Genomic DNA, 19,091 nt, shown 5'->3' with positions numbered 1-19,091 from the left:
CAATCTTTCCTCATAAGACAATCCCTTCAGCCCAGAAATCAGCTTAGTGAATCTGTTCTGAACTGCTTCAAACCTCTCCTTATAAGGAGAGGAAAACTGTACACAATACTTTAGGTACGGTCTCACTAATGCCCTGTACGTATTTAGCAAGAGTTGCCTACTTTTATACCCCATCCCTCTTGCAATAAGGCCAGCATTCCATTTGCCTTCCTAATGACTTTGTGTACCTGCATGCCAGCTTTTTTTGATTCATGTACAAGGACACCCAGGTCTCTCTCTATTTAAATAATATTTTGCTTTTCTATTTGTTCTACCAAAGTGGACAACCTCACATTCTTCCACATTATACTGCATGTGCTAAATTTTGCCCACTCACTTAACCTATATAAGTATCCTTTGCAGACTCTTTGTATCCTCCTCACAACTTGATTTCCTACCTATCTTTGTATCATCAGAAAATTTGGCTACAATACAGTCATTAATATAGATCATAAATAGTTGAGGGTCCAGCACCAATCATTACAGCATTTCACTTGTTACTGTTTGCCAACCTGATAATGACTCATTTATCCTGACTCTGTTTCCTGTTAGTTAGCCAATCCTCTAACTATGCTAATGGATCACCCCAATGCCACGAGCTCTTATCTTGTTCAGTAACTTTTTTATGTGACACCTTATTGAATGGCAATTGGAAATCCAAATACACTACATCTACTGGCACTCCTTTATCCACCCTGCTTGTTGCATCCTCAAAGAATTCTAATAGCTTTGTCAAACACAATTTCCCTTTCACAAGTACATGTTGACTCTGCCAGATTATATTATGGTTTTTCTAAATGTCCTGCTTTTACCTCCTTAATAATGGATTCTAGCATTTTCTCAATGACAGATGTTAGACTAACTGACCTCTAATGTCTTGCCTTCCTTCTCCCTACTTTCTTGAATAGAGGTTTCATTTACGGTTTCCAATTCATTGGGACCTTTCCAGAATCTCGGGAATTTTGGAAGATTAAACCAATGCATCCACTATCTCTGCAGTCACTTCTCTTAAGACCAAAGGATGCAGGCCATCAGGTGCACGGAACTTCTCAGCTTTTAGACCCATTAGTTTACCTGGGGCAGAATTTTCTGCCTGTCGGGCCCGACCCAATTTCCAGCGGGCGTGGAGCCGATCCCTGCCAGCGAAACGGGCTGCACCACCATTTTACATGGGCAGGCCAGTTAAGGCCTGCCCAGCGTGACGTCTGGCGGGAAGCGTTATGCGCTCCCTGTATGAGTGGGGGGATTCCCTAAAAGCGAGAGTGCGCTCTTTCGCGCATGCGCATGAAAGAGCACACATCTCCCTGAGGCTAAGTGCAACCTCAGGGAGATCACCTGCACTTTGAAAAATATTAAAAATAGAAAAAAAATGTTCCTTACATGTCCCCCTCATGTGGCAATGTCACATGAGTTGGGACATGTTCATAATTTACAGAATAACTTTATTAACATTTTTAAAACCCTACATGAAGCCTCATCCCGCCACTGGATGAGGTCTCGTGTTTTCTCTGTTTGCCGTCGGGGCTCCTGGCCGACCCGCCAACCTTAAGGTTGGACAGGCAGGTCCTTCAATTGATTAAATGATCCTGTCAATGGCCTCAACTGGCCATTGACAGCTCAGCGGTCCCGCAACTGATTTTGCTGCGCCCCTGCCTTCCTGAAAATTTAAATGGGGTGGGATGACGTCAGGCTGAACGCCCGACATCATCCCGTGTCATTTTACATGTCAGTGAGCGAGCCTCACCCGCTGCTCGCCAATGGCAAAATTCTGCCCCTTGTACTTTTTCTCTAGTAATTGTGATTGTTTTAAGTTCCTCCCGTTTGACACTTGATTGCCTACCACTCTAGGGCTGCATTTTGTGTCTTCTACTGTGAAGACAGATGTAAAATACTTGTTCAAATTCTCTGCCATTTCCTTGTTTCTCATTAATTCCTCAATCTCACCCTCGAAGGGACCAATGCTCACTTTAGCTACTCTTTTCCTTTTTATATACTTGTGGAAGCTTCTACTGTCTGTTTTTATATTTCTTGCTAGCTTTCTCTCATTCTCCAATTTCTCCCTCTTTAGTCTTTTTGAGTCATCCTTTGCTGATTTCTAAAATGATCCCAATCTTCGGAGCTACCATGAATCTTTGCAGCATTGTACACCTTTTCTTTAAATTTGATACCATTCTTAAGTTCCTTAGTTAGCCATGGATGGTGCATCCTTCTCAGAGCCTTTCTTTCTCAATGGAATATAGCTTTGTTGAGAGTTATGAAATATCTCCTTAAATGCCTGCCACTGTTTCTCTACCATCTTACCTTTTAACCTAATTTCCAAATGCACTTTAGCCAACTCGACCTTCATACCCTCGTAATTGCCTTTATTTAAATTTACAACTCTAGTTTCAGACCCACCCCTCAGATGGGAAGGTTGTACAATGTGCAATCACTCAGTCGAGGGCTCCTCCAGAGTGGCCTGGGCAGCAGAACCATGTTTCAGCATACCAATTGTCGGCTACATAACATTTCATGTAGCATCATGGCTTTCATTGTGTGCATGGATTGCACACCAGAGTGATCAGTATGTCATCCTTTGCTTTGTTAGCCTTTGTTACCCAATTGTCACCCTTTGGTAGCTCCACTTTGAAAGGCACAGTGGGCTGCCATAGAATGAAGGCATCATTACTGCTGCCAGGATACTAGACGTTGATCTTCATGGTTTCCTGCCTATGGATTCCCTTTTGGTCTGGTACAGGGCAGAGGTGTCCGCAAGTTAATATACAGAGAGTCAATCACAACTGACACCATGGGGAAGCCTGCAATCCTAGAAAATCTGTGTGCTCAATCCATCTACTTGTCTCTAGCATGAAAATGAAATGTAGTTATCTCTCAATGAATAGAGAACCTAAGTGTCCTCCCTGTGGACTGCAAAATGTAAGATGTCGCAATTATCTCCAGCTCCAGTCTGTAAGAATCCAGATGCCTAACAGTTTAACGCCATTGTCATCTTTACAACAACCTGCATTATAGTCCTAGTCCTGCTCTGAGCTTGTAGTTGTGGCCTCAGCAGGTGGCAGATTTTTAAAAAATTTATTCTTTCATGGGGTGTGGGTGTCATTGGCTAAGCCAGCATTTATTGCCCATCCCTATTGCCCTACAGAAGGTGGTGGCAAACCACAGCAATCTGTGTGGTGTAGGTGCATCCACGGTGCTGTTAGGGAGGGCGTTCCAGGGTTTTGAACCAGTGACAGTGAATTAACGGCGATATATTTCCAAGCCTGGATGGTGTGTGGCTTGGAGGGAAACTTGTAGCTTGTGGTGTTCCCATGTGCCTGCTGCTCTTGCTCTAGGCGGTAGAAGTTGTGGGTTTGGAAGGAGCTGTCAAAGGAGCCTGGGGGAGATGCTGCAGTGCATCTTTCAGGTGGTATACACTGCTGCCATTGTGTTTCGGTGTGGAGGGAGTGAATGCTTAAGGTGGTGAATGGGGTGTCAATCAAATGGGCTGCTTTGTCCTGGATGGTGTCAAGCTTCTTGAGTGTTCTTGGAGAGGCACTCATCCAGGCAAGTGGAGAATTTTGCATCTCACTTCTGATTTGTGCCTTGTAGTTGGTGGACAGGCTTTGGGGAGTCAGGAAGTGAGTTACTCACTGCAGAATTCTGAGTCTCTGACCTACTCTTGTAGCTACAGTATGTATATGGCTGTCCAGTTCAGGTTCTGGTCAATGGTAACCCCCAGGATGATTGATAGGGATATTCTTACTGAAGCACAGACATGTTACACGCTGTTTCTTGCTGAGGTTCTGGTAACAGTATTGCTCCACAAACACTCTAGAAGTGTAGCACAGAAGGGTTTGGGTGTTCTTGTGCATGAAACACAAAAAGCTAGCACCTAATTATAAAGGATAATGGAATTTTGGCCTGTATTGCTAGGGGATTGGATTTTAAAAATAAGGAAGTCTTGTTACAACTGTACAAGAGGCTGAACCTGCAGTACCATGTATAGTTTTGTTTGCTGTATTTAAGAAACAATATATTGGCACTGGAGGCAGTTCAAAAGAGATTCACTAGGCTGATTCCTGGGATGAAGGGGTTGACTTATCAAGCATGACTAAACAGGTTAGACCTTTATTCATTTAGAGTTTAGAAGAATGAGGGATGATCTTATTGAAACCTACAAGATTCTGAGGGGGCTTGTCAGGCTAGATGTTGAGAAGACGTTTCCACTAGAAAGGGAATCTCGAACTAGGGGACATAATTACAGGATAAGGGGACTCTCATTTAAAACTGAGATACAAAGGTAAATTTCTTCTCTCAGGGGGTAGTGAGTGTCTGGAATTCTCTACTCCAGAGAATTGTGGAGGCTAGATCACTGGGAGTACTTGAAGAGGAAGTAGATATATTTTTGCAATATCGGGGAGTTGAGGGCTACGAGGAGTCGGCACAAAAGAATAGTTGAGGCCTCGGACAGATCAGCCATGAACTTATTGAATGGCGGGGCAGGTTTGAGGGGCCAAATGGCCTACTCCTGCTCCTATTTCATATGTCCTTATATTCTTATATAGCCTCCTGCTGTGAATCCTTCTCAACATCTGTCTCTTCCCTCTTCCAACAGTCTATCCTGTTCTGTGCAACCTTTGTTCATTCTCCAAGTCATTCTGCATTCCAGGGGGAATGCCTTCTAATGCACTCATGTCTGGGAGGAATTGGTTTGTACAGATGCCTTGAAGTCAGCAAAACTCCATGGTCAAAATTTTCTGCCTGTCGGGCAGGCCGTGCAGGAGCAGGCACGGACCTGATTGCCATCCGCAATCCGGTCCATGCCGCCATTTTACGCAGGCAGGCCAATTAAGGCCCGCCCAGTGTGAAACGCAGCTCCCGAGGACAGCGGGAGTGGGCTGGCGGCGGCGGGACTGCTATGACCGCCTGGTCGCCATTGGACCTGGCGGCCTGTTTAAAAGTGCCCCTGCAGCCTTGCAAAGTGTGTCAAACATGGCCAGCAGAAGGGCTCCCCCAGAGCGCTGCTGGAGAGCGGGCCAGGCAGGAGGGTAGGGCAGGGGGACACTCTGCCCCTCATTTCCCAGATGGTTGCCTTGCTGCCCTCCTTGAGGAGGTGGCAGCAGTGCTTAAGGATTTCATTCCGAGGGACTGGAGGAGGAGGCATCCCCACATGACCAGACATGCCTGGGAGGAGGTGGCGGAAGTAGGGAGCTCCCGCGACGTGGTGCGGTGCACCTAGATCCAGTGCCGCAAGCGTTTTACTGACCTTTTGCGCTCTGGAAGGGTGAGTACCATGTTGGCATTGGTCACTTAACCCAGCAGGTAGGCTTTCCTCCCTGGCCACCCCCCTCCACCCCCCAACTCTGAGTGCAGTTAATGCATTGAGGCATTAACGGCATATGTCCTTCGCTGGGTGGGCCAGCAGTTATTGGCCATGCCGAGGTCACCCTGAGAGGGTGGTGAAGTGATGGGCTCTGCCCCCGCAGCATGTGGTACACTGAGACCCACATTACTGGTTTGGGGGCAACCTGGAGGACCTGCACTTAGGCGCAGTGCTAGAACTGCAAAACATGTCAAAGTCAGGGTGCTGACATGCTGGGAGGGGAGCTTCCAGGTGGCATGCCACCGATCGATCTGCTTCCCTCTGCACTCCACGTACTTGTGTCTCCTTGCTTTGCAAGGTTGGGCCGTGTGGTGGCAAATGTGATGTAGGCTGCATTTGACCAAGCCAGGGGGCTGGGGCGGGACAGGCCTGGCATATTTGTGTGAGTGTGCAGCAGCTGGTGGGGTGAGAAGGGACTAGAGCCCTGCAATGTCCCACTCTGGTTGGGGTGGGACGGCAGCGAAGAGCTTCCAGGTACAAGTTGCACTAATCAATGCTCCTCTCTCCTTTTCAGGAGGAGAATGCTCATAATACCGATAATGGCCATTAAGGCTATTAAGGATCTAATTAAGGTTATTTTAAACGCTGCCCGTCCAAACTTAAGGTTGGCGGGTAGGCGAAAAAACTGGGCGGCCTTCACGTTTTTTAGGAAACCGCATCCACGAACAGGATGAGACTTCCCACTGAAGCTTTTATTAAATAAATAAAATTTGTTCCTAAATACAAAAAACATGTCCCATCTCATGTGACAGAGAGCCACATGAGGGGACATGTTTAAATACATTTTTGGACCTTTTATTTAATTTTTTCAATATCGATTCAATCTCCTCGAGGCAGCTCCGTGCCTCAGGGAGATTGAAGCGCTCTTTCGTGCCCAGCACTGGCACCGATTCTCCCTCTCCTCCCACTCCCCCCCACCCGCCCCCCCACCCACCCCCCCCCCGCCCGCATAGGTAGTGCTGAGCACCACCACTCGTGTATTATGCTGGGCAGGCCTTAATTGGCTTGCCCGCGTAAAATGGCGGCGCGGAGCCAATCGCAGGTGGCAATTGGCTCTGCGACCGCCCCCGCCTGGTCCTGCCAAGTCCGCCCGCTGCCTGAAAAATTCAGGCCTAGGTGTTAATAATCCACTGCACGTTTGTAATACAACATTTGCATATCACAGGAACCATTTTCAATGTTCTAATTTATGAGATTGAACAGTCATTATTGAATTGACTAAATAAGCAGTTTATTTTATTTCGTCTGCTAGAATTAGTATTTTGAATATGGAGAATATTTCCACTACCTGCATTGGTCTCATGGCCTAACTATGGCTCAAAAGTGGTCTAACTTGTTAAATAACCCTTTTTAATTGTAGTCTTCAATAATGAGGTAATGGATACCATGCTGGAGAATGGAACATTTTTCTTTCAGACTCCAGTGTTCATAATAATTACTCCCAGGCTATAAGCAAAACAAAGCTTCTCCTTTTCCCCGTTTCTCATACCAGTTATGTTGTGGTTTCTCTAACTGAGACCATCAATTTGGAGTAAATTAGGCTAAGTTTTACACTGGGATTTCCAGTCTGTTAGGAAGTGCATTGCAACTGCTGGATCTCATTTCACATGAGCTTTAGACCCAAACAATTCAAACTAACCATAGGCCCCAGAGTTCAAAGAACAACGTCTCATCCACAACATCATCCAGTCCTCTAGAGTCAAAGCAACTGAGAAATAGATTGACACTGCTCAAACTCAGTTACTAAAAATATATAATATTTGTCATAAAGAGCTCATCGTTGTCAGTGACTGGAACACCCAGCATAAAATTGTACCTAACTTATTCTAAATTCACATTGTCTTTTTAGTTTTGTTTTGCCAAATATAAAGATTAAATACACCAGAGGCTTTTTTCAATAGGCGAGTTGGACAAGACTCTGACACCAGGATTAATTAAAGTATTAAAGTAAAAAACTGTGGATATACAAAATCTGAAATAAAAACATAAAATGCTGGAAATACTCAGCTGGTCAGGCAGCACTTGTGGAGAGATAAACTTAATGACCTTTCAGCAGAACTCTGCTACCTTTTTGTCTGCTCAGCAAAACAGGTTGAAATTGTAGCCTGCAAGGAGAAAGCGGGACATGGGTGGAAGAGTCGCTGGGGCAAATCCAACTGCCTGTTCGCCAGTGTACACCAAGCTGGCAGGGTTAAATAGCCTTTAATGGTTCAAGCCTACATTTCCTTCCATATGTTAAGTAGCAAAAAGATGCATTAATTTGGTTAAAATCAAGATATGAATTATATATATAATTATTTGGATTAGCCAAATAAAACTACAATTAAAATTTACAATGAAATAACAGGCCTTAAAGTAGATTTACTAGTATGGTACCAGGGATGAAAGACTTCAATTAGATAGCAAGACTAAAGAAGCTGGTGTTCTCCATAGGATAACGAAGGTTAAGGGGATTGTAACACACTTGGAGTGCAGGACCATTGTCTTGAGATGAAACAGTAAACTTTATTTACAGACTCCTGATGAGGCTACATGCTTGTTTCAAGACCCAGGCTAAAAAGCTCCACCCACCACCCCTCCCCCCAAGATTCCCCACGCTTAGGGCTGATTTGTCTGTAGGGTCACATGCTCCCTACAACAGTAAGAACTGGTTTAACTGACAATTACTAAGTTTTTCCCCCTTTAATTTTGTTTTACCCTCTTATTTACAAAAACATCTTACTCCAATATTGCATACAATTATATGCAGTTCATGCCATTATAAATTTAGTCTTTGAGGAGGTTTCTGGATTCAGGTAGAGCGACACAACTCTACAACTGGAGGTTCTTCCATTGGATCGATTTGAACAGGAACTGCAGCTTTGGGGACATCCCTAGCCCGAAGGCAGTTCAGAATTATTTCCTTCAACAGAGACATCAAATATGTCTATTCTTTGTCAATCTGGCACCTTAGGGGTTGAAGTTTTGACTTCGGTTTCAGGTCGGTTAACTAGTTGTTGGAGGGTTTCTCAACTTCTGAGATGATTCACTGCTTCCTAAAAATCCTGTTTTCCACTCCTACTTGATAAGATAAAGGTCCTGTTTCAGAGACGATTGTACCAAGAACCCATCAAAGGGTTCTGGATACTTATCCTACTGTCTTTTCAGATTTGATTTGTCACAGGGTTTTATCTCATCCTTCATTCTGATTTCACAGTTGGCCAAATGTCTCTCAGGTGAAATCTTAAATTGGTTCAATTCGGGGGTTGAGTCACCATTTGCATCTTGGAAAGTTCCATGATTTTTTCTTCTAATGCCTCTTTGGTCTCCATCAAATGATCCTTCTGTCTCTTGTTTGTACCTTTTGGCTTCCTCTCGGAACATTGAACACTGTTGGTTTTTTTCTTCCAACTGTTTCTTCACTGGTTCAGAGTGGCACTGCATTTGTTTAGCCTCTTCTCGTGATTTTCCTGTGGAACCAACTCTGATCTGAGGGACCCTTGCTCCCTGTGAAGGTCCTTCAGTCCTTCTATCTCATTCCAAAAGACACCATCATATTCCCTCGTCAACTCAGGATTTCTTCTTGTCTTGACCTGTAAAATTTCTGACCAGTTTAATTTGATTTCTTTCAACCAATCACGGCCCAGAAGACTAGGTCCTTCTCCTGTTACAACAATTATTGGCCACTGAGCTGTCTGTTGCCTGTATGATACAGGTACAGCGATTAGGCCTTTCGCCTATATTGTTTATCCTGTATGTGGTTTTAACTGAGCAGCAGTTTTCTCCAAGCTCAATGGCTGGGTACCTTCTCTGAGGTATTTAAAGATGTGTTCTCCCATCACTGTGGTTGATGCTCCTGTGTCCACCTCCATGAGCAGAGGCTTTCCATTTCCTTGGAGTGTAACAGTGTTTGGTTCGGTTTTCCTGGCCTTCAGATTGTGTAGTGAATAAACGTCAGCCTCAGTAACTTCTGGCTCTTCTATATTGTGCACTTCATTTAACTTGACCTGCTGTCTGAATGTCTGCCTTGATCTAATCTTGCACTGTTTAACAAAATGGCCTTTTTTGTGGCAGTAGTGGCATTCTGCCTCCTTAAACCTACAGACTTCGGGTGCATGATTTCTCCCACAACAGTAACACTTTAACTTCTGGATTACTGGTGAGCTGCTTCCAGTATTTCCTTTTAGCTTTCTAGCATTAGGGACTGTGTCCCGCTTCACTGTAGCCTCCCTGATCTATATGCCATGCCCGGCAGCAGGTTCCCGCCCTGGCTGCAAAACGGCTCCATGTTGCACACTCTGCAGAGCCAGCGAGTCCCCCTCAGTACTCTCCATTGTTAGCATTATCTCCATGGCGCGCTTCAGGTCTACCTTAACATCTGCAAGCAAATGGTGCTGAATGGCGACGTCGCTTATGCTGCAAACTAAACAATCTCACAACGTCATTTATAGTATCACCGAAGTCACAGTGCTCCGTTAATTGTTTTAACTTTGTGATGTACATTGCGATTTACTCACTGGGGTGAACTTGAATCTTTGCATGATCACAGAGGGTTTACGCTGAAAATATCCCATCATGAGGTCGACTAGCTCGGTGAAGGTTCTGGAATTTGGGGCATTTGGAGCCGTCAAGCTATGGATTAGGTTATAGGTTTTGCTCCTGCAGACACTTAGGATAAAATTGCCTTCTGTTTCTCCTCAGCTGTTATTTTGTTAGCTACAAAATAGAACCCTAATCGCTCAATGTATTGATTCCAGTCCTCAACGTGTGAGTCGTACGTTCAATTCTACCAAAGTGAGGCATTGCTGGTGAGTATATTTCTTTTCTTTCTTCCTTCAAAATATCGAATTACTCACAGTCATGAGGCGAGGTGCTGTGTCAGTGCTATTTATCCTCGTTGCTAATTGCAATAAACTTGGAATGCAGGACGGGTTTCTTGAAAGAAATAGTTAACTTCATTTACAGACTCCTGGTGAGGCTACATGCTTGTTCCAAGACCCAGGCTGAAAAGCTCCATCCCCTAATATTCCCTGCGCTTAGGGCTGATTCGTCTGTACAGTCACATGATCCTCATAACAGTAAGAAATGGTTTAACTTACAATTACTACAGGGATATTTAATAGAAGTATTCAAAATCATGAAGGGTTTTGATACAGTAAATACGAAAAATTGTTTCTGGAGGCAGAAAGGTTAATAACTAAAGGACACAGTTATAATGTAATTGACAAAAGGACCAGAAAGTACATGAAGAAAACAAATTGTTTGCAATAAGTTGGATTAATTTGGGTTGCACTGCCTGAAATGACAATGGAGAAAATTCAATTGTGACTTTCAAAAGGAGATTGGATAAATGTTTAAAAAAAGGAAAAAAAAACTGCAGGGCTATGGGAACAGCGCAAAGTAGTGAAAGTAATTGGATAGCTCTTTCAAAGAGCTGACACAGGCAGGTTGGGCCAAATGACCTCATTTCATGCTGTATGATTCAATAATACTATAACATGTGCTTCAGATTTTTCAGGGGTTTTATCACATTGAAAAAAAGAAAATGGGCGGAACTTTCCAAGCCCGCTGGTGGCGGGAGTAATAGGTGGCATGCACAGAAAATATGTGTGACCTGCTTCACGATGGTGTGAAGGCAGGTCGTGATTGTCCGCTCAGCCTGCCAACAACGGGCTGCGTTCCCACCATCGGTCGACGGGGAGCTAATTGTAATATATTAACTTATAATTAAAAGGCCATCCCGCCAGGCTCTTGAAACCCCGCCGTAACGACTGTCCACGTTGATGAGAAGGCACGCCGACGTGTTTCACAACAGCACGCAGGCAACGTGCAACTTGCTGACCTTCACTTTGGGGGAACTGAGTTGAGTGAGCAGCAGAGTTCGCCACAGCTCGCCCATTGTTTCCAGGCCTCAGGGGTGCCAGAAGGTGGGGGCAATTGATGCCTGGCCCTAGAGGCGACGGCTGAGTGGGGTGGATGGTGTCTGGGGGCAAGTGCTGGCCAGCCTCGGAGGCAACTGCTGAAGGGGGGGTGGCGGGCGGCCGGTGGTCAAGTGCTGTCCTGGTGCTGCATTCCGCGCACACACAATTGAGGTGGGGGGCAGGGTAAGTGAGGGGAATGGCCACGTGTTAGGGACACCTGTATAAACTGACCGTGCCTCTGCAACTAAGACAGATCAGGCACAGCCACGGTGATATGATTGGGGTCAGGCTCCTAGCTTGCCCGCCCATGAAAGCAACGTGGAGGCACCAAAGGGCCAACAAGTGATCCATATCTTACCCCCGCCCCACTCCCCCCCCATACCTCCGGCACAGATTTCGAGTCCGCCACTACTTTATTGGACCACGGTGCAGTTGGATTGCACACGTTGTACAATCTCCTTGCCAATGCTAGCCATGTAGCAGTCACTGCTGGAGGTGCTCACAGCCCCTTGCAATCTCAGCATCCCGGTTTGGGCCAGTGTCCCCCATGTCACAGGTTGACAGGGCAGCCATGCAACATATTCATCTCTGACCATCCGAGGGGCGACCAGCACACTCCGGAAACTATCAAGGGGTAGTCACAAAGGGCCAGGAAAGGTGCTAAGTACAGCCATGATAACCACGTCTCTCTCTCTTTCATGCTGCAGGAGGACCACGTCAGGATCATGGATCCTGGTAACCTAGCTGTATGCCTGATGGTCTACAAAGACCGTAGAAGATGGAGGAAAGAGCGACTGAGGCACCTGGCTATGCAAAAGCAGGAGCAGCAACCTCATGAAGAAGGGGCAGCAGGGGCTCCCGCACATGCCCAGGAGCGACAGTGAGCCGTGGCTGGTCGGTGCCTAGCGACACCCAGGGTCTATAGACACCGCCTGCCATTCCTGCAGAATGACTGAGAACCAGTGTCACCGATGACTGAGCATGTCTAGGGACCTGGTGGCTCACATCTGCCACTTACTGCAGGACCTAGCGCCAAGGGGACATGGAGGATATCCACTGCCAGTGGCTGTGAAAGTGACCATGGCGCTCAATTCCTATGCCTTTTAAAGATGGTGGCCGGTGTGATGCAACAGTGGGGTGATGGCAAGTGGGTGAATGAGAGCCCACCCGCCATGGAAATGGTGTGTTTCCCAGGAATGCATAGACAGAGACGGGCTCGGGACGATACGGCGTGAAAACCCACCATTTTTGTTGGCAGGTAGGACTCCATTTTACCCGCCTGCTACTGCACTTAGTGCAATTCTGGGAAAATTTCACCCAATATCTAAAGTAAGTATCACCAGATGGTACAAATACTGCTTGAAATGTGAGGAATTCAGTGAAGACAAGCACAAGACTGGGTGAGAAGTTTCTCTGTCACACTTTGCAAGGAAATGATTGCACTGGACCAAAAGATAGAATAATACTATTTGTCTTCAAATCATCTATATTCCTGTCACTGTTGAGCATTAAACAGATGTAAAGAATAAGATAATGCTAAAAATGTAAATGTCTGTGGGTAATTTCATGCCAACTTTTCATTTTGTCTGTTTGAGTTTCATTAATTATATTCCCAATTCTGCTGAGAAAAGAACCAAAATCTAACATAGTAATTAACGTGCCGTAAGGTACAAAATTGTAAACTCTGAACCGATTTGAGCTACTGATGATAATCAGTACTTCAAACTAAAAGAAATTCATTGCTAAATTATGTCTTAAACTATCATAAATATATGAAAATTTGATCCCCTCTTTTCAATTACCAACCAAAGTACAAGAGAAATGTTTAGAAATTGGAGTGCACAAAGTTCAATCCCAAATTGTTCTCCAATAAGTTAGTTTAGCTGGGTGTTGATGAGGGTACTACAGTTTGCAGAACCACCCAAGACAAAGATAATTTGATATCCATGGAACCAAATGCTTCTCCCTGTGCTGACACAACTGTTCTTTTTGTGAAGGGACAAGAACTTTCCCAGCTAAAATTTGTGACATTCTTTATTGGTTTAACCAACGAGGGCAAAAAGAACTTGTTGCAGAATCTTTGGGTGCCTCATTTTGTTATTCTTAAGTAGATCAATTCTACATCCAGAATTTCACAGCACTACAGATGAAGACATTGGTCCAGTCCTAACGTTGAGCTGCATTTGAGTATTAATGTATTCCTGTGCAACAATGGGAGGCAACCATTTGGATTAGTAATCAACCTTCACTATAGGATACCAGTGGTAATATTTTCCATTATGTTTTCAACCAGACAGTTACCATAACTAAGAGAGAAGATAGGCTGGATAGAGAAACAATCTTCTGACACATGTACCTAAATAGTCTTGGTTTACCTGTAATTGGCACCCGCCTCCTATTAGAGTCCAGGAAGAGAAGATGATAAATTTCTAAAGCAGAGGTGGGCACATCTAACTGCAATAATGTAGATATGAGCTGAATTCTTCAAGGAACTTTAAACCAGATCAACAGAACTTCCTAAGTGAGTAAAGAGAACTGTGGAATCAGACAAAGGGAAAATCAACCAGGGTTAATTCTCTCGATTACCACCCAGTAATCTTTGTGGGAAATGCACTTGGACATTGAATGAGGACACAATCGAATTTAGCGCTGTGTGACATATCGTTAAATACCTAGTTGCAACTCATCGTCTAGGCTCACACCTTATTATGGGCTAGTTATGTAAGCTACTAGAGGGTAACTAGCATCCATGAAACCAAATCCCATCTTTGGGAGAGAAAACACAAAAAATCCCACAAAACATCAGCAAAAAGGTTAAGAAACGGATGGCAGCCTTCCATCTGGTAAAATGATAGTTTACACTGTGGTGATAAACTCTGTGTTAAACATCGCCCGGTATGGCTAAGGACCCCCACTCTGTCATGGCAGTCTCTGCCACATTTGCTACAGAGGAAGACTGAGAAGGTGCACAACTCGCTGGCCTCTGTTTTCTCTGGGCCATCTTCTCGGCCAGCTGAGCTTTTCATTTCTGCTTGTCTCTGCCAATGCCCTTCCAAACAGTCAGCCTCCAGAGGTCATGGTTGTTAGAGACTGTCTCCCAGCTGTCAGTGTGAATGTCTGCCATCTCGCTTGCAGGTAATGGAGGTATGGGTGCCCATATAAAATCGTGGGTCACATTTGTGAACAGGATAAATAATTCAAAGCTGACCAGTAGCAGATAGTAGAATAAATGGCATTGTCTATTTTTGTTTTCCATATAGGTTATGTTTCCACATATCCATGGTGTTTTTCCCACTGAGAGGCATTACATATGTTAGGAGAAGTGCTATAAATTTTGCAATGGCCATTATATTCTGTGCATCACTGATTTACCTCCCTGAAAAGCTACTGGAAAGTCCCCAAAACATAGATTAAATTGACAGTAATACCTCACCTCAAAATATCAGTTTTTTCTTCAGGGAATCTAAAAAATAGATTCACCCAACCTAATGACCCACATAGCGTCCTCTATTTGTACAATGTACATAATCATTTTGTTGAATTATAACTGGTTTTCTGGAAAGGTTCTTTTTTTAAAGATGAATTTGTAATCCTTGGCTTGAAAGGTAAGAATTTGATAAAATTGCCTTTCTCCTGTCAATTTGTGTAGTTTCAATATTTTTAAAGCTTTTAATATACAAGGTATAAATGAAGAGAATGCCAAGGCTAATGCTGAAATATAGTAAGCATTTACACAAATGATTTAGATCATATAAACCATTTTAATATTGTTCTAATAGCATATTTAAATTGCTATAAGTATACTCATTTTAATGTATGCTAACTAGGATTATTATGAGGATGCCAAATTATATCATCTGGAGTTTCAAAAAGCATTTGATAAAGTGTCACATAATAGGCTTGTTAGGAAAATTGAAGGCAATGAGATTAAAGGGGCTGTGTCATTGTGTACGTGAAACTGGCTGTAAGACAAAAAGCAGAGAGTAGTAGTGAATGGTTCTTTTTCAGACTGAAGGGAAGTGTACAGATTTACCAGAGCCTGGATTAGGACCACTGCTCCTCTTAAAATACATTAGTAACCTGGACTTAGGGTCTAGGGGCATAATTTCAAAGTTTGCAGATGACATAAAGTTTGGAAATGTAGTAAACAATGAGAATTGGACCTCAGGCTTATAAAATAGGTGCACACACGTGTTACGATCAGGTAAGGAGGAGTAGAATGGCTTCCCTCTTTTCCCATTCCTCGTCTGACCGCAACAGTTTTTTTTAAAGGATACACTTGCCAATTCAGTGCGTGATTAACTATTTATGCACTGTGCCTATAAAAGATACACATATCCATGAATGCTTGAGTTCTCAAAAAGAAAAGATGGTAGTATTTATTGTTCTTAACCTGGTCTAAGAAAAATAATAAAAATGCTCCAATTTTCACGCACACACAAATTCAAAGTTCACATGCAGATACCAATAAGTTAGAGTGGGAGGATAACTTAAATAATATTTTAAAGCCCAATAAAGATTAAAATTATACAGATTGTGTAAGTTGATAACATGAATGGATCTAGGCTGAGCTTGTTGGCCCCTCAGTATACGGCATTGAAGCGATTTAAAGATGTTAGCGATCAATTTATTTTTTTCGGAGCAACAGCTTTAACGTTGATGCTTTTTTTATAAAACCTGCCTGTGGTACCTATATAGTCAAATAGCAGACAGAGTTTGAGCTTGCAAGATTGATGGAAAGAGATAGGGAGAGAGGGTGTCCATTCGGGGATCTTCTATTCTGTTTGTTTCCCTTCTGGCTTGTTTCTCCCTGGTTGTTGAAGTAATAGGGTTTGTTACCTAAAATCAGTTTTGGTCATGTAACCAACCATACGATCAATACCTCTATTGTCAACATAAATGGTGAAATGCATGATAGCTGTTCACACCTTCTTATGATAAACTGGTTTCCCAGCAGCTCTCTTTATGAAGTACCGAACTCGGAGACAGAGAGTTTGGGAGTCCATGGATTTTGAGTTTTGATAAGTACACAGACAATAGGAAATCTAAATTCCACAAGTGGTTTTGACTCCAGCATTCAAGGGAGGGTACCCCAATTTGCTAATTAAATTAAGAACTTTCCATTAACGAGATAATTCTGAGTCTGTGCAGAAATTACAAAAGTCACCTGACTCTCAGCAGCCATCTTAGCAGCGTCTATTTTAGTCTTTTAAATACAATCAGCGGTTTTCAACCAGTAAATACACGTGGCAGGATTTTACATCCTGCAGGCAAGCATGCACTCGACCTGATCGGGCGTAAAATCACGCGTGATGACGTTGGGTGAGTGTCCCAATGTCATCGCGTACTCGTGCAATATTTCAGTCGGCGGGCACACGCGAGAGTCGGCAGTATGCCCACTGACAATTAAAAGGCCTATTAAGCCCCTTAATCAAATAGTTGAATGCTATTTTTGACTGTGGGGGGGTTGGGGTGCGAATGAATTGGATCAATTATGAAACTTCATCCATAGGCGGGATGAGGTTTCCAGCAGTAATTAAAACAAAAACTTTTTACACATCATTTTTAACATGTCCCTCTTCGTGTGACTGAGTCACATGCAGGGACATGTTTATATCATTTGTAAACCCTTTATTGGTCAGTGCCCGATTCTTCAGCTCCCTGAAGCAGGTGCCCTCTGGGAGCTGTCATTGCATGCTACCCCACACACGTGCGGACTTCCGTGTTCGCCCTCCCCCCACCCCCATCCTGGCAGCGCTGAGCATTTCAGCTCACATTTCATGCTGGTGGTCTGTTTTGCGGCCACTCCAGGGCCCGCTCACTGCACCCACCCGCAAAGGGAAAATCCTGCCTACAAAGTCATTTTCGATATAAAGCATGGCTTTGCATCACTTGGCAATTGAAACGTATTACAGAGAAGGATGATTTGATGCATTTTGGAAAGAAACTTGGGAAGAGGCTGTAGAAACAAAAGGCTACGAATTTAAAGGGGGTGCTGGGACAGAGGCACCAGCAGGTGTACATGCAATACTTTTTGAAGGTTGCAGAACATGAATGTTAAACATGAACACTAGATCCTTGGTTTTATAAACAGGGCTTAGGAATGCCTTATAGCAGGTACAGAAGAGATTTATTAGAATGGTACCAGCAATGAAGGTTTTTAGTTATCGTAAGAAATTAGTAAAGTTGAGATTGTTTTCCTTGGAGTAGAGAAGGTTAAAGGGAAAGTTAATAGATGTGTTCAAAATTATGAGGGGCTTTGCTAGACCTGAGAGAGAGAAACTGTTTGTATTGGTAGGCAGGCTAATAGCCAGAAGGCAACAATTTATGATAATTGGCATAAAAGCCAGGGGGAAACACTGACAAGATTTTTTTTTACTTAGCGAGTTATGATGGTCCAAAATACATTTCCAAAAAGATTGGTGGAAGCAGATTCAATAGGAACTTTCGAAAGGGAATTGGATAAATACTTAAAAAGAGGGCATCTGGAGTTGCTTTGGGAAAGAGCAGGAGAATGGGGCTAATTTTAAGTTTTTTTCTAGAAAGCCAGCACAAAGGGCAAAATGGCCTCCTTTAGTGTTGAAAAATTCTATTTTTTTCTAATGTAATTCCTCCCCCCCGTACCAAATCTCCTCAAAAGTGACCTGCTTCCATCTTGAAGAATTTATAAGCAGCAATTGAAGCCAGTCACTCAAGCTACAATATTAAAATCAGCTGTCATGGGGCTACCTTAAAATTTTGCCTATGTGGCTTATATTCAGTAAATTCACACAAAAAATGTAGAATTGAAACTTATGACATCATTATCTTAGCATTTGTGCCCATGTATTTAATAACCTAGTCAAAGTTGTTTTTCATTACACATATCAATTGGCTAAAATATAGATTTCTAACGAGAATACTTTCAAATTGTTCTATCTGTACTGTAGCTGATGATTCTTCTGACTCATCATCTGTTAACTCAAGGATTCCCCAGAACACTAATCTTCCTCACACTGTGTCCTCCTACATTATTATTCAACCTCATTTACTCTCCTGCTGATGACTCCACACTATATTCATCAACTTCCTTCAGATCAAATAAACACAGCACATACATCCTTCACTCCTGTACATATATATGAGGACATTCTACTGAATGTCAGCAACTTGAAGATTGTAAGGGAGGATCAGGTCATTGTGATTGGGTGACATCAAATTTGTGTTTTAAAAGCTAGAGGTTTGATACAGAAAGGAACGAGTTGCATTGGGAGACTGTGATAAATTATGATTTCAACTTAGTAAGGATCTAGGGAGGTGGAATGAAGGATGACATATCTGGATCTGAGAAGGGATGAAAGAGGAAAGTTCAGAGGAGCATTGACCTAAGGAGGACAGGCAAAATAGGATTAAAAATCATTGTGATAGAGAGAAGTTACATACTAGTGGTGACAAAAGATCACCTATCTCATGACAAGGCATTTATTGTATCCCTTTCAAAAGAGAGGTTTTAAAAGTTTCAATATTCAGGTTTTAGGTGGATTTGGGATTTAGAGAAATTAAAAGATGTCATTAGGAAATGGAGTGTTTTTGGAAATTGCGAGCGAAAGAGAGGATTTTCATCTGAACAGATGGTCAGAGCAGAATGAGTATGCATAAATTCGAACAGGTGAAGAAGTCCTAAGGTTGGATTCACCGTAGGTAAATGGTGATAACAGTTTGTTACACCTGCTAAAAATTTTAAAAAGCACATCTGAAGAGAATCGAAAGAAAGAACGTTTTTACAGCCTCATCAAAGAGCACAGAAGAAA

At 43.3% G+C, this 19,091-nt stretch overlaps 1 protein-coding gene and 1 pseudogene across 1 annotated transcript in view; one reads left to right on the top strand and one right to left on the bottom strand.

The window, feature by feature from the left end:
• The window catches only part of csmd3b (CUB and Sushi multiple domains 3b), a 2,128,577-nt gene that overhangs the window by 1,404,235 nt on the left and 705,251 nt on the right, over positions 1-19,091 (bottom strand). The gene's annotated exons all lie outside the window — the stretch shown is intronic.
• Positions 13,248-13,822, top strand: LOC144679394 (translocon-associated protein subunit alpha pseudogene; annotated as a pseudogene).

Source organism: Cetorhinus maximus, chromosome 4, assembly GCF_964194155.1.
Source record: "Cetorhinus maximus chromosome 4, sCetMax3.hap1.1, whole genome shotgun sequence".
Lineage (NCBI taxonomy): Eukaryota > Metazoa > Chordata > Chondrichthyes > Lamniformes > Cetorhinidae > Cetorhinus > Cetorhinus maximus.
The sequence above is the reverse complement of the archived record's forward strand: the minus strand, read 5'-3'. Positions and strand labels throughout refer to the sequence as shown.